This window comes from Macrobrachium nipponense, chromosome 7 (genome assembly GCF_015104395.2).
Source record: "Macrobrachium nipponense isolate FS-2020 chromosome 7, ASM1510439v2, whole genome shotgun sequence".
Classification (NCBI taxonomy): Eukaryota; Metazoa; Arthropoda; class Malacostraca; order Decapoda; family Palaemonidae; genus Macrobrachium; species Macrobrachium nipponense.
In genome coordinates, this window is record NC_061109.1 from 16,260,507 (window position 1) to 16,274,177 (window position 13,671).

Consider the following 13,671-nt stretch of genomic DNA (forward strand, 5'->3'; position numbering starts at 1 on the left):
ACTACTATACTACTACTACTACTACTACTACTACTACTACTACTACTACTACTACTACTACTACTACTACTACTACTGTCCAAAGCGGTGGAACAACAATTATTTGCTTTATAATCGATGCTTTTCGTAATACAATAATCTAGCAATTATTTACGGTTGCTATAAATGCAGTAATATGTCTTATAAATGTATTTTCAAAGGTTACTTGAGTTTAGCCCCTTTTGCCTTTCTCATTCATTCATGACATCCATGACATTAAATTGAAAACAATCTAAAGTTTTTGTACATTTATATGTTTATAATTTTTCTTGTAAAATCTCAGCAAAATCTTTAGAGTGAACATACATCTGTGATTAATTCAGTGTTGAATCAAAATGTAATGTTACCATTTATTTATATTTACTAGAAATGAATTAAATGTTCATACATATTTTCTTAAACAGAGTTCATTTGTCTGCACCTAAAATCTAGAATGTTTATTTTCAATGGGAATTGAAACTAAAATGTGTGTTAGTAGTAGTAGTAGTACTAGTAGTAGTAGTAGTAGACGGGATATTTACTTGAAACGGCTCCCCTGCTTGTTTTATTCTTCCTTTGTTTGGGTTTGAGTTTCTTCTCTCTGAAATACCACATTTCTTTTGAAAATTCTTTCCTATTTTTCACTTCCTCCCTCGGTAGATCTACCAATACGTGTATATTAGCTACTATTTCCTTTTTATTTTCTTGATATGGTTGCTGCACAAAACCATATCCATTTCTAATCTCATTGTATGCTGGACAGTAAAGTAAGAAATGTTCTAAATTTTCATTTTGTTCCTCACAGCACAAACATTTTGTATCTTCTCCTTTTATCTTATTTCTATCATTTATCCTGGTGTACCTAGTCTGGCCCTACTGATTAGCATTGGTTTTCCGGTATTGTCATCTCTTATGTTTTCTTTATATTTTCTGTAGAATCTTAATGTTGACTTTTCATTCATTTCTTTCTGCCATGTTTTTCTGTCCCAGTTGTTTATTATTTATCTTAACTGTTTGTCTTTATCTGCTTCAATTTTACTTAAGTTTATGTTTAGCTCTTTCATATATTCTTTTACTTGCATTATCTAGGGAGTTTTCTTGTTTCCATACTGATCCATGGTTATCTCATATAGGAGCCTATTTCCACCACCCTTCAGTGTATGTTTCAGGTAGAATATTTTGTTCTTCATATCTCTTGAGTGGCAGGAAGAGGTCCCTATTTTAGATCTTAACACACATGGCATACATGAAGGATGGCATTAGTAATCCTTTCCAATACAGCTTTTGTTGACGACTGCATTAACCATATTTGCCATCTGCTTTGCTTTAATTTGGGCCCTTTTTATCTGTTCTCTGAAGCAGTCTTTCATGTTGTTAATTGTCACTCCTAGGTATTTAATCTGCTTAACTATTTTCATTCCTTCTATGTGCGCCATATTTTCCACACCATCGATACTATATCCATCGCTGTATATCAATATGTTACTCTTGTCCTTTTTATGTTTAGGCCACATTCACTCTCTATTTTCATAAGGGTTTTTATTGCTTTTCTTATTTCTTCTAGGGTGTGTCCTAGTATTAACCCATCATCTGCATTTAGTAGTGCCACTATCTTTATAATTTCATTTCTAAAACCTTCTGTTGTATTTGTAAACTGGTTGGTTGGTTATGGGTCGAGGCAATGCCTTTACAACGGCGCCTCTTACTCGCATGGGTTATTTTCATTTGTAAAGCTCTTAAATTCTCTTTTCTCTTTTTTTCCACATCTGATTTAAGGTCTCCTTTCTCATTCCATTATGTTCTTCTTTAAATAGGAATTTTCCAACAATATCATTTCCATTTTCTTCATAAGGTTGCTGGAGGCCAATTATTCTATTCGTTCTTCCCTGTAAGCAAAACAATAGAAAAGAAAATTAAAAATATCCTCTTCTGTATTTACGCAAAAAGAACAACAGGGTGTTCCCATTCTGGTGTCTCTATATTATGTTTAGGTGCAATGAGTTGGTTCTTGCTCTAAAAAGAAGTATCGAAGTAAAAGTGTTGTCGTAAATTTCTTCATCTTTTTCTTCCCTTTTTCACTTTATATATATATATATATATATATATATATATATATATATATATATATATATATATCTATATATATATTTACGGTCACTTTATTATCCATGTCCTCTTTGCACTTCACTGTGTCCCAGATTGTGGCTTTGTCTTAATTTCTGTTTTGGACATTCTTTCCAGTTTTCTTAAATTGATTTTAATTTCATGATGTACTTTTCCACTGTTTTCCACCATTTTCTTTCGTTTTCTTTAATGATTTTCTTCAGTAACTCTTTCTGTCCATCTATAGTATTATTTACATAACTTAGCTTTCCACTTATAATTCTGCTTTTCAAGGAAGATGCTCCTATCCCCCCCTTAATGTGGCTACTACTGTACTTTTACAAGCTCCAAATATTTTTCCATAAACCCCATTCTCTATTCTTTGCAATTTTTATATTTATGTATCAGTTAAATTAACTACGTTGGTCCCATATAAGACTGATGTTAGAGTTATTTTTTTCCAGTACGTTTTACCTACAAGTACTTTGTTACAGCTTTTCTCTATCACTGAATAGGTTAGGTTGGCTAATTTCTGTGCTTTGTCCATCATTTCCTTTTTCTGTAGCTTAAACAGATTTCTAGTATGGTTTATCTTTATTCCTAAATATGTTATATATCCTCTCTTCTGGGTTTTCCTTCATATTGAAATTAATAATGCTGCTTTTCTCTTTGTTTATTTCTAGCCCACATTTATTTCCTGCATCTATTAAAATTTATATATTTTTCCTTACATCTTCTATATTTCCTGCTATTGCTGACCCATCATCAGCGAAGAATAGTGTCCCTATTTTGAATCATTCATTTTCGAATCCTGTCCCTCCCCCCTCCGTTTTCCTAATTATTAGATATGTCATCAATTTGAAAAGTGATGCAGAACCTGTGCAACCTTGCCTAATTCCACTGGTAACTTCCATTTCCTGTTCAACTCCCTCCCATATATTAATGTGCTACCCCCTTCGTTTATATTAGCTACTGCCTCTATGATTTTTTAATGTATTTTGAACTGTTTCATGACTTTGATCATAACTTCCCTTCTAACCGAGTTAAAGGCTTTGCTGTAATCAATAGCTATTACCATTAAAGGTTTTCTATTCCTATAGCTCTCTTCTACACGATATTGTAATCTAAGGATATTATCTTCAATCCTACTCCCTCCTATGAATCCTGCTTGGCATTCGAGTTCTTCTTCATTCAATCTGAGGTGTGCTTCTATTTCATCTTTTATCAACATCATGAATACTTTGTGTGATATATTCAATAAAGCTATTGGCCTTAGATCCTTGGCCCTTGGTTTCCTTTTGTTTTATATAATTTTGCTTTGAGCTTACTTAGGCAAGCTATGACTCAATAGGTCCATGTGTTCTCCTTTTGGGAATCTATAATCTCCAATTCTTATGCATTCATCTACTTCTGCCATTTCATTCTCATATTCCATCTTTTTCTCTCCATTCTAGATTTCCTTTATTATATTTTCATGTTTATGTATATGGTTCTCCAATAATTCACTAATGCGTCCTTTGTTTCAGCTTCATTATATAAACGTATAACTTCTTTTCTTGTTTTTTGCCAATTTCTCAACTTACCAATATTTTCCCAGAGCTCTCTATTTGTGTTTCTTCTTATTTCTTGCGTTATGTTCGTTTCATAAATTCATCTTCATTCAATTGTATCCTACGACTACATTCGATGCGTAGGGGGAAAGTAGGGGAAACACGTCTGGTGTAGGGAAAACGATCATCTTCTTGGTGTCTTGGCAACACTGCTCAAAACAAGACCTTTAGAGCCAGGTCTGGTCGCCTTGTCCGCCGCGGCAAAAACAAATCGGCGCGCGTAACGCCTTTCAAAGTATCTCTTCGGTGAACTTGAATGATCTTTCATTATCTTTGGTATTTCAAGTCTTGAATCGAAGTCAGAAGAGGCAGATTCCAAGATCGGACTCGGGTCACGGTGGTCAGTGGTATAGAATAGCCTAGTACCTTAGGTAAGTAGCTAAGTGCCTCCCTACCTAGAATTCGTAGGACCCCTTATCTCGACTCTTTGGAAGCTCTTAGTAGCATAGGATTTCTCATTAGGACTTAAGACATTTTCTCCGTTAATGTTGTTTCTGTGTGAAGTAGGTTACGAAGGCTATTAGGCCAGGCAGGAGCTCAATTTGGTTGTAAACCCGGCCTCGACCCCAGTCGGGAGTGGCTTGTCCCGGCTGTTGGTCCACCTCTCCCCGATTCTTCGTAGAAGGGTTATTAGGTAGGTAGTGCCGTCAGTGCACCTCATCCGGTGCACTGTAGGCATGACTTAAGGTTCTTTACAACGTGGCTTCGGGCCTTTGGCCCTTAGCAGCACCCCCTTTTGGTCAGTTTATACTACCTAGCTATACCTAGTACCTAGCCTAGTACCTACAACAGTAACAACTCTGTATTTTTTAAGTAGCCTACCTAGCCTTTGTTATGTATTTTCTTGTGTGTAGCGTTTTGAATAATTATAAAAGTAATACACGTGGGAAATGAGTTGTTTTCGAGTTAGCTATTAGTATATACACCCCTACTAGGTATAGCTACCTACATTCAATTTAAAAAATCACACATTTCCCACATGTATCAGCTATTATCCTAAACATTCAGAACGTTTACTTAAAAGGTAGGTAGATCCTAGCAATAGGTAGTGCCTAATTCCATGTCGAGTATTTCTTTTGAAATGACAGTTCCCATAGTCTTTCGATTGCTTATTAAGCATTTAGAGTTATTTTTGTGGGTCAGCTATAATTAACTCCCCAGGGACTGGTACTACCTAATGCAGCGAAATACATTTCACCCTCAATCCCTAGTGGCTTTCGTATTCACGGGACTGTTCCTTTGCAGTTGTTGAGGAGTTCTTGCTTAGTATTACCCAATAAAGCACAAGTACATATATACCTAATTACTTAAAAAAAAAAGGTATTTCTACAGAAGCAGTCCGCACGGACGGCAAGGAACGTAACCGCAGAGACAACATCCAATAGGGATTGGGGTGTCCAATATATTTCACTGTGTTTAGTACTGGCCCCTGGGGGGTTAATTACAGTCGTCCGAATAAATATTACTTAAAATTCTTGTTCAGTAGGTAAAACTGCATAGAAAAACAGCAACTGCCATTGTCTAGGCCGCCGGGATAAGTACCGTAGATCTACCAAAAAAAAGAATACCTGACTTGGACCTGCTGTAAAAATGAGCCAACTGGTTACACAAGACACCATCCTAACCCAACTTAACCTAACCTATAGTAGGCTGTGTTACGTGCCCTGGGGGCTCCACCCCCCCCCCCCCAGACAGGCCAGTTAATTACAAAGGACACCATCCTAACCTAACATAACCCTGTAGGCCGTGTTGCTTAGGTGGGGGCTCACCCCCCACCCCGGACCCCACCATTTAGTATATGCTGTGCTTCCTGCTGTCACTTAAAATAAAATGATAAATTTGCCTTAATTGGATGGACAAAAATGTTTTGATATCTCTATCCAGAACAAGACAGTGTGACTACAGTAGTAGTCATCAGTGCTAAAATTACAATATTTTCTTTTTCTATGTCTTTTATCAGAAACATAACCCGGTAACAATCCATGTTGCCTTTAAAAAAGTGATGTATTGTGTTTCATATTCATAAAAATTATGAATTAACCAAAAATGATAAAAATTACAGGAGGAACTCAGATTGGACATATATTCTTCATGAAAGAACCAAATGACTAAGAGTAAATGTCTGACACCAGTAAAATTTTCCCCCAGGTCACATGACTCCTAGACATAGGACATAACTAACCAGAATGAAATTTTGAAGTAAAACAAAGTCTTATCAGAACCACAGTGCAGTTTTAAGGAAAAACAAACTTGCATCAGAGGACTTGTGTCAGTGTTAAAGTAAATAAAACACTTAGAAATTTTTTGAGGATGGTGATTATATGTAACATTCATATCTCGGATATGATGGATTTCTCCAGAAAATGTTCAGAGACAAAGGTTGTTTTCATACAATCAACTTACCTGTCAGATATATACATAGCTAAGACTCCGTCGTCCCCGACAGAAATTCAAATTTCGCGCCACTCGCTACAGGTAGGTCAGGTGATCTACCGGCCTGCCCTGGGCGGCAGGACTAGGAACCATCCCCGTTTTCTATCATATTTTCTCTGTCGCCGGTGGTATCAACATTGTTGCTATTACCTCCTGACTTAGATTCATATTTCATCCTTTGATCATCGTTTCTCGGCTTTTTGGTGACGTATCTGGATCGTGTTTTGGGCATTCGCTACTGTGGACTGTTTTTGGAATTGCTTTTTTGGATTTTTCTCAGTATGTCTGATTCAAATGTGAGTGTGAGAATGTGTGTGAATGTAGGCTGCAGGGTGAGGATACCGAAAGCTTCGGTTGATCCTCACACTGTATGCCGTAAATGTAGGGGGTTTCAGTGTTCTGCTAATAATACTTGTAAGGAATGCGAGGGATTAAATGCAGAAGAGTGGAAGACTTTGACTTCTTATTTGAAGAAGTTAGAGAGGGATAGAGTTAGACGTCTGAAAGGTGTGAGTTCAAGGCCTATTGAGCCTTTTACGGATAATTCTAATCCTACTGATTTAGATTCTCCCTATGTATCTCATTCTCATAGTGTACTTTCGGAATCGGCCTCGGAAATCGCCAATCTGAAAGCTACGATTAGAGACATGAAGTCCAAGATGGCGGACTTGCAAGGTAAGGCTAGTGAAAGTGAGCATTACAGTGAAGTGAGTTCTCCCAGTGTTGTGGAGGGGGCGTTTGATCGTCCCTGCGACGCTCCCAGCCTAGACCTCTTCCAAGCTCCCATGCCCAGAGGAGAAGGAAAGTCGAAAGCCTTAAGGAGGTCGTGGGGAATCCCCAACGGTCAGACGTCCCTTCAGCTAGCTCTGCTTCGTGGCAGGCTGCTCAAGGGCGCTATAGGAAAAGCGTCCTTCGTGAGTGTTTCTCGTCCTCTCCCTCTCCCTCACCTAAACGAGGGTGGAAGGAGTCGAACTTGTCGAGACCTCTGAAGCGTCATATGCAAGAACCTGAAATAGATTCTAGCCCAGAGCGTTTCTCAGATGACGCTCCCTCTTCTATTAAGAAGGCGAAGGTGGCGTCAGCGTCACCTGACGAGTACGCAGAAGTACCCTTTCCTACTTCTCCCCCGAGTGATGACGAAAGGCGTCATGCAGTGGACGTGGGAGAAGCGTCAAGGAGAATAATTATGGCAGTTCAAGAGCAACATGTCCTCTCTAGTGGGAGTTTTAGCGACCTTGTAGGAAGGACGTGGCGCTTCCAATCAAGAAGTCTCTTCCTCTCTCCCCTGCTAAACGAGAAGCGTCATGCAGACGTGAAGCTTCTAAACATCTTACAGAAGCTTCGGGTTTGAGAGCGAGAACGGTTGCTTACGAAAGTTTCGTAACGCCAGAGAGACGTAAGACATCTTTTAGACATGAAGCGTCATTGAAAACTGTTGATAGACGTGACGCTCTGACCAATATTGTGACGCCAAGTAGGACGCCTTTGGAGAGCGGAGCGTCTTCCAGGCGCGAGGCGTCATCAAGACGTCAGCAGCCAAGTAAGCGAGAGACGTCAGCCAGGACGCTTGGCGAACGGGAAGCGTCATCCAAGCGGGAAACGTCTTCTAATTATCAAGAGAAGCCTGAGCTTGTGGCGCCTTCCAAGGCTATTAAAGCGGGAAAGAGGAAAGATTATCATTCCCTTAGCCCCTCTCCTATTAGGAGTTTGTCTCCTCCAGAAGAGGAACGTACGGAAAGGGGAGCGGAGACTCATGTAGATCCCGAGTTGGAAGAAAACTCGGATGATGAATATCAGGGAAGAGAAGGACTGTCGAACTATAAGGTTTTGACTGCCTTGCTTCTTGAGGAGTATGGAGACGAGTTGACTCCTGCCGCTCCTCCTTCTCCGCGCTCTCTCTTTTCGAGTGCTAAGACGAAGAAGCCTTCGTCTTTTCTCAAAATGAGAAGCCCACCATTTCGATGAAGAGGGCCTTAACAAATCCTTAGACTCATGGATGAAGTCTAAGAAAGACTTAGTGAGAACAGTCTTCTGTATGCCTCCAGCAAGATTAGCTGGTAAAAGAGGCATTTGGTATCAGACGGGAGAGAATATGGGTATTGCTCTCCCTTCTACGTCGGAAGCAGATTTTTCGACCTTAGTTGACGCTTCACGTCGACAAGGTCTCAATTCGGCACGAATTACGTGGGGAATTTCTGAACTGGACCATCTCCTCAAGGGACTCTTTCATGTATTGGAAGTTTTCAACTTCTTAGATTGGTCCCTTGGGTGATGTCCAAGAAAGCCCATGATTCGGAAGGAATCGAACCTGAAGCCCTGTTATGCATATTGTCTTGTATAGACAAAGCGGTACAGGATGGCTCTTTTGAAATCTCCTCATTATTTGGAGCAGGTCTTCTAAAGAAGAGGACTGTATATGGGGCCGCCTTCTTAACCAAGGCAGTCTCACACGCTCAGAGGGCGCTCTACTGTATTCGCCTCTATCTGACTTTTTGTTCCCTTCTCAGTTAGTGAAGGACATTGCTCATTCTTTAACTGAGAAGGCGACTCAGGATCTTCTGACGCAGTCAGCAAGGAAGAAGAAACCTGTTTCTGCATCTGACAAGAAAGGACCTAGTACATCAGTTCAGCCCTTTCGAGGTGGTCCGACCTCCAGACCTCCCGCAAGAAGGAAGGCTCCGGAGAGAGAGGTAGGTCTGCCTTTCGTCCCTTTAAAAGGGAAAATGAAGCTTCTCCTCCTTCCAAGCACCAGTAGGTGCCAGGCTCCTGGGATTTGTGGAGGCCTGGACACTGATAAAACGCAGTACGCGTCTTAATTTTGGCCTATCATAAGGAAGGGATATCGTATCCCTTTCCTGAACACTCCTCCCCTAACGTCAACACCAAGGGAACTATCAGCCAAGTACAAGGATCCTGTGCTGAGGGATACTCTTCGATCGATGGTGGAACAAATGTGGGACAAGAGAGCGATAGAACTAGTACTGGATCAAAACTCCCCGGGGTTTTACAATCGCCTTTTTCTGGTTGCGAAAGCCTCGGGAGGCTGGAGACCAGTACTGGACGTCAGCTCTCTGAACAAATTTGTTCAGAAGGAGAAGTTCTCCATGGAGACTTCTGCTTCAGTCCTAGCGTCTTTACGACAAGGAGATTGGATGGTGTCTCTAGATCTCCAGGACGCCTACTTTCACGTCCCGATCCACCCTTCATCGAAGGAGTACCTCCGTTTCATGACGGGGGGAAGGATCTTTCAGTTCAGAGCCTTGTGTTTCGGCCTGTCCACAGCTCCTCAGGTCTTCACAAGCTGATGAAGAATGTGGCAAGGTTTCTTCACCTCAAAGGAGTAAATATCTCTCTGTATCTGGACGACTGGCTCATCAGGGCCAGATCAGAGAGACAGTGCTTGGAGGACCTAAAGTTAACTCTAGATTTGATCAAAGCGTTGGGATTGTGCTCGTGAACCTCGAGAAGTCTCAGCTGACCCCCAGACAGGACCTAGTCTATCTGGGGATTCGGATGGATTCTCGGGGTTTTCGAGTATTTCCTTCGCAAGAGAGAATCGCAAAAGGTTTGCGGATAGTCTCTCTCTTCTTAGGGAGGAACCATACGTCGGGCGAGGGAAATGTGAGCCTTCTAGGGACCCTTTCCTCGCTCGAAACAGTTCTTCCCACTAGGAAGACTGCATTTACGTCCGCTTCAATTCTTCCTCAAGAAGTCTTGGAGCTGGAAAACCGGACAGCTTTCGGACGTTTTTTCCCATTCCAGTGGAGATAAGATCCGCACCTGGAATGGTGGTTGCCCCCTCTGGAAGAGAACAAAGGGATCTCTCTAAAAAACACGAACCCAGGACTAGTGTTGTACTCCGACGCGTCGGAGAAAGGTTGGGGAGCGACATTAGGCTCAGAAGAGGTGTCAGGCACCTGGGAACCAGCACAGGTGACTTGGCACATAAACTGCAAAGAGCTCTTCGCAGTGCATCTGGCTTTGAAGAGTCTAGAACCTCTGGTGTCAAACAAAGTAGTGCAAGTAAACGTGGACAACACCACCGCACTTGCCTACATTCGGAAACAGGGAGGGACTCACTCCTCGTTCCTTTACGAACTGGCGAGAGACCTATTGCTTTGGACGTCTCACAGGAACATCTCCCTTCTGACAAGGTTCGTACAGGGAGTAAAGAATGTGAGGGCGGACAGACTCAGCAGGAGGAACCAGGTCCTTCATACAGAGTGGACCCTACACGAGGAAGTTTGGTCCGAGATCTCTGGTCGCTGTGGGGGACACCTCATGTGGATCTCTTCGCAACATTCGTTTCCAAAAGGCTGCCAGTCTTTTGCTCGGTCGTGGAAGATCCAAGAGCACTTATGGTAGACGCCTTCCTGCTAAATTGGTCTCGAGTAGACGTATATGCTTTTCCCCCATTCAAAATCCTGGGATTAGTAATGAAAAAGTTTGTGGCGTCAAAGGAGACGAGGATGACGTTAATAGCCCCCTTTTGGCCGGCCCAAGATTGGTTCACGGAGGTGGTAGAGTGGATCGTAGACTTTCCAAGATTCCTACCAAGAAGGACGGATCTTCTCAGACAACCACACTTCAAGAGGTACCATCAAAACCTCCCCGCTCTCGCTCTGACTGCCTTTCGACTATCGAAAGACTTGTCAGAGCGAGAGGCTTTTCTCGCGAAGTGGCAAGCGCGATCGCGAGAGCACGCAGAACCTCCACTGCGAAAGTATACCAATCGAAGTGGGAGGTTTTTAGAAGGTGGTGTAGATCCAAGAAGTTGTCCTCCTCCACTACCTCTATAGCGGAAATTGCTGATTTCCTGCTATTCCTGAGAGAAAAATCTCATCTAGCTGTATCCACAATAAAGGGATACAGAAGTATGCTCTCGGCTGTATTCAGGAATAGAGGATTAGATCTGGCAGATAATAAAGATCTCCACGATCTCATAAGGTCATTTGAGACTTCAAAGTCGAAGGAACCAGTACCTCCGAACTGGAACCTAGACGTAGTCCTCAAGTTTCTTTCATCTGAAAGATTCGAACCTCCTCATCTGGCATCTTTTAGAGACATCACCAGAAAATGTCTATTCCTATTATCTTTAGCTACAGCAAAGAGAATTAGTGAATTACATGCTCTGCAGGATAAAGTAGGATTCAAGGGAGACTCAGCTATTTGCTCGTTTAAGACCCTGTTTTTAGCTAAAAACGAGAATCCCACGAATCCCTGGCCTAAGTCATTCGAAGTCAAAGGCATATCGAGTCTCGTAGGCAGAGAAGCAGAGAGGTCTCTATGCCCTGTTAGAGCTCTGAAGTTCTACCTTCAGAGAAAGCATCAGATGGGAGGCTCTAGACAAGGTCTTTGGTGCGCGGTAAAAGACCCCACAAGACTGATGTCCAAGAATGCGCTGGCATTCTTTGTGAGAAACGTCATTACAGACGCTCATAAGGTCTGTCCTGACGAACAGTTACAACTGTTGAGAGTTAAAGCTCATGAAGTGAGAGCTGTAGCGACGTCTCTCTCGTTTCATAAGAATATGTCGCTTAAGAACATCATAGAGACGACATTTTGGAGATGACAAACTCCAGTAGAGCATCTCATTACTTGAAAGACGTTCGTGTGACATATGAGAAGTGTTTTTTCTCTAGGTCCTTTCGTATCGGCGGATACGATTCTGGGTACGGGAGCCGACACCAATCCTTAAAATGTATATACTTTTCTTCTTTTTGGATATGGTCTGGAGTCTCTTCGAACAATGGAGGACTTGGTTTAGCACGGGCGGCCGTCTGTGTTGTTCAGTAAGAGAATCTTGTCATATCCAATTAGATGAGTATAAATTTTTTTTTGAAATTATGTATGTGTGCGTAGTGGTTTTGAGTTACGGTTGTTGTGACGAGTTCGGGGATAACTCGGAACAATCCTTAGTTCTAACATATGGTTAGGATCAGGTGGTCGGGATTGGTTGTGTGCTCCTTCATAAGGTGTATTGTCATATAAGTGGATCAGCACCCATTGACAAAGTCCTTTTAGGCTCTGCCGAGTAAGCGGATAAGACCCCATCGGCAGACCCACAAGAACTCTTGGCCATAGATCATATATCGCGCTAAAGTTTCTTGAGGTGATGCAGACTACTGGGCAAACACCCACGAAGTCTACCACCTATCAGGTAGGAACCAAGGTTTTATTTATACCTACAACATATGTTGTTTACCTGTCTATTCCATATAGTAGCTGTCTCTTACCCTCCACCGAAGGGTGCCAATCAGCTATGTATATATCTGACAGGTAAGTTGATTGTATGAAAATGATATTGTTATTATACAATAAAGTTTCATACATACTTACCTGGCAGATATATACAATTAAAGGCCCACCCAGCCTCCCCGCAGGAGACAGGTGGAAGAGAGAAAATATGATAGAAAACGGGGATGGTTCCTAGTCCTGCCGCCCAGGGCAGGCCGGTAGATCACCTGACCTACCTGTAGCGAGTGGCGCGAAATTTGAATTTCTGTCGGGGACGACGGAGTCTTAGCTATGTATATATCTGCCAGGTAAGTATGTATGAAACTTTATTGTATAATAACAATATCATTTTTATTTTTTGGACAAAGTTTAATTATTTTTTATGCCAAATCATCAATAATACTAGAACTATTATAGAGTAACTTGGAACTTGTAAGATGATAACCCCCCTGTTGTTCCTTTTACTGTACCTCCTTTCATATTGTCTTTCTTCCATCTGACTTTCCACCCTCTCCTAACAATTGATTCATCGGGTAACTGCGAGGTTTTCCTCCTGGTACACATTTCAAACCTTTTACTGTCGATTTCAATATCAGCGCTGAATGACCTCATAGGCTTCAGTGCTTTGCCTTTGGCCTAAATTCCATATTCAATTCAATTCACCCCTCCCGATTGATGTTGTGATGTGAGCTGAGTTCCCATTACAGTTCCTAACACTTGGTGAGTTTTAGCTATGTACTTAGGTGGGGAAGAGGGGCTGGTCATGAGGAACAGAACAACATCAAGTATTTGTAGCCAGAGTTCGATTGGGTTAACTACCAGCATGAGCTACTATTAATTCCTTTATATGCTTGTTAAATATAGCCTAAGACAGGTTCGTGTGGCACACGTAATAGCTTGTGTAAGTTAAAAATACAATTGAAATTCTCAATGGGCTTAAGTGACTAGCACCAGTTGGCCTGGAATTTACAAGTAATGAAACTACTTAGGCTGAGTTTAAGGTATGCAAGTGATTTTGAAACATCCTGCAGAGAGTTTTAGCTAAGTAGCGTGAAACAAAGCTGAAGGTAACATTTATTTGTTCCTGTGGGCATGAAGGGTAGTTTGCAGAATGATGGGACAACCTCCAAACGGAAGCTAAGTCCATTCTCTCTGATGTTTAGTAGTACTGTACATACTTGGGGTGGGGTCCAGGGGTGGCAAAGCACCCTGGGCTAGGTTAGGGCACAGTGCTCTAAGTGATGTTAGATAGGTTAAGTTGTGGTTAGGT

The 13,671-nt window shown here is 41.6% G+C and overlaps 1 protein-coding gene across 5 annotated transcripts in view; it reads left to right on the forward strand.

Moving 5' to 3' along the window:
* Nucleotides 1–3,879: 3,879 nt before the first annotated feature.
* The window catches only part of LOC135217341 (uncharacterized), an 84,950-nt gene continuing 75,158 nt past the window's right edge, over nucleotides 3,880–13,671 (forward strand). For 2 of the 5 annotated variants that reach the window (XR_010315107.1, XM_064253147.1), the window contains exon 1: nucleotides 3,880–4,102. The gene's annotated coding sequence lies outside the window, so the exon portion shown is untranslated. The other 3 variants (XR_010315108.1, XM_064253148.1, XM_064253150.1) reach the window with 3 other exon arrangements.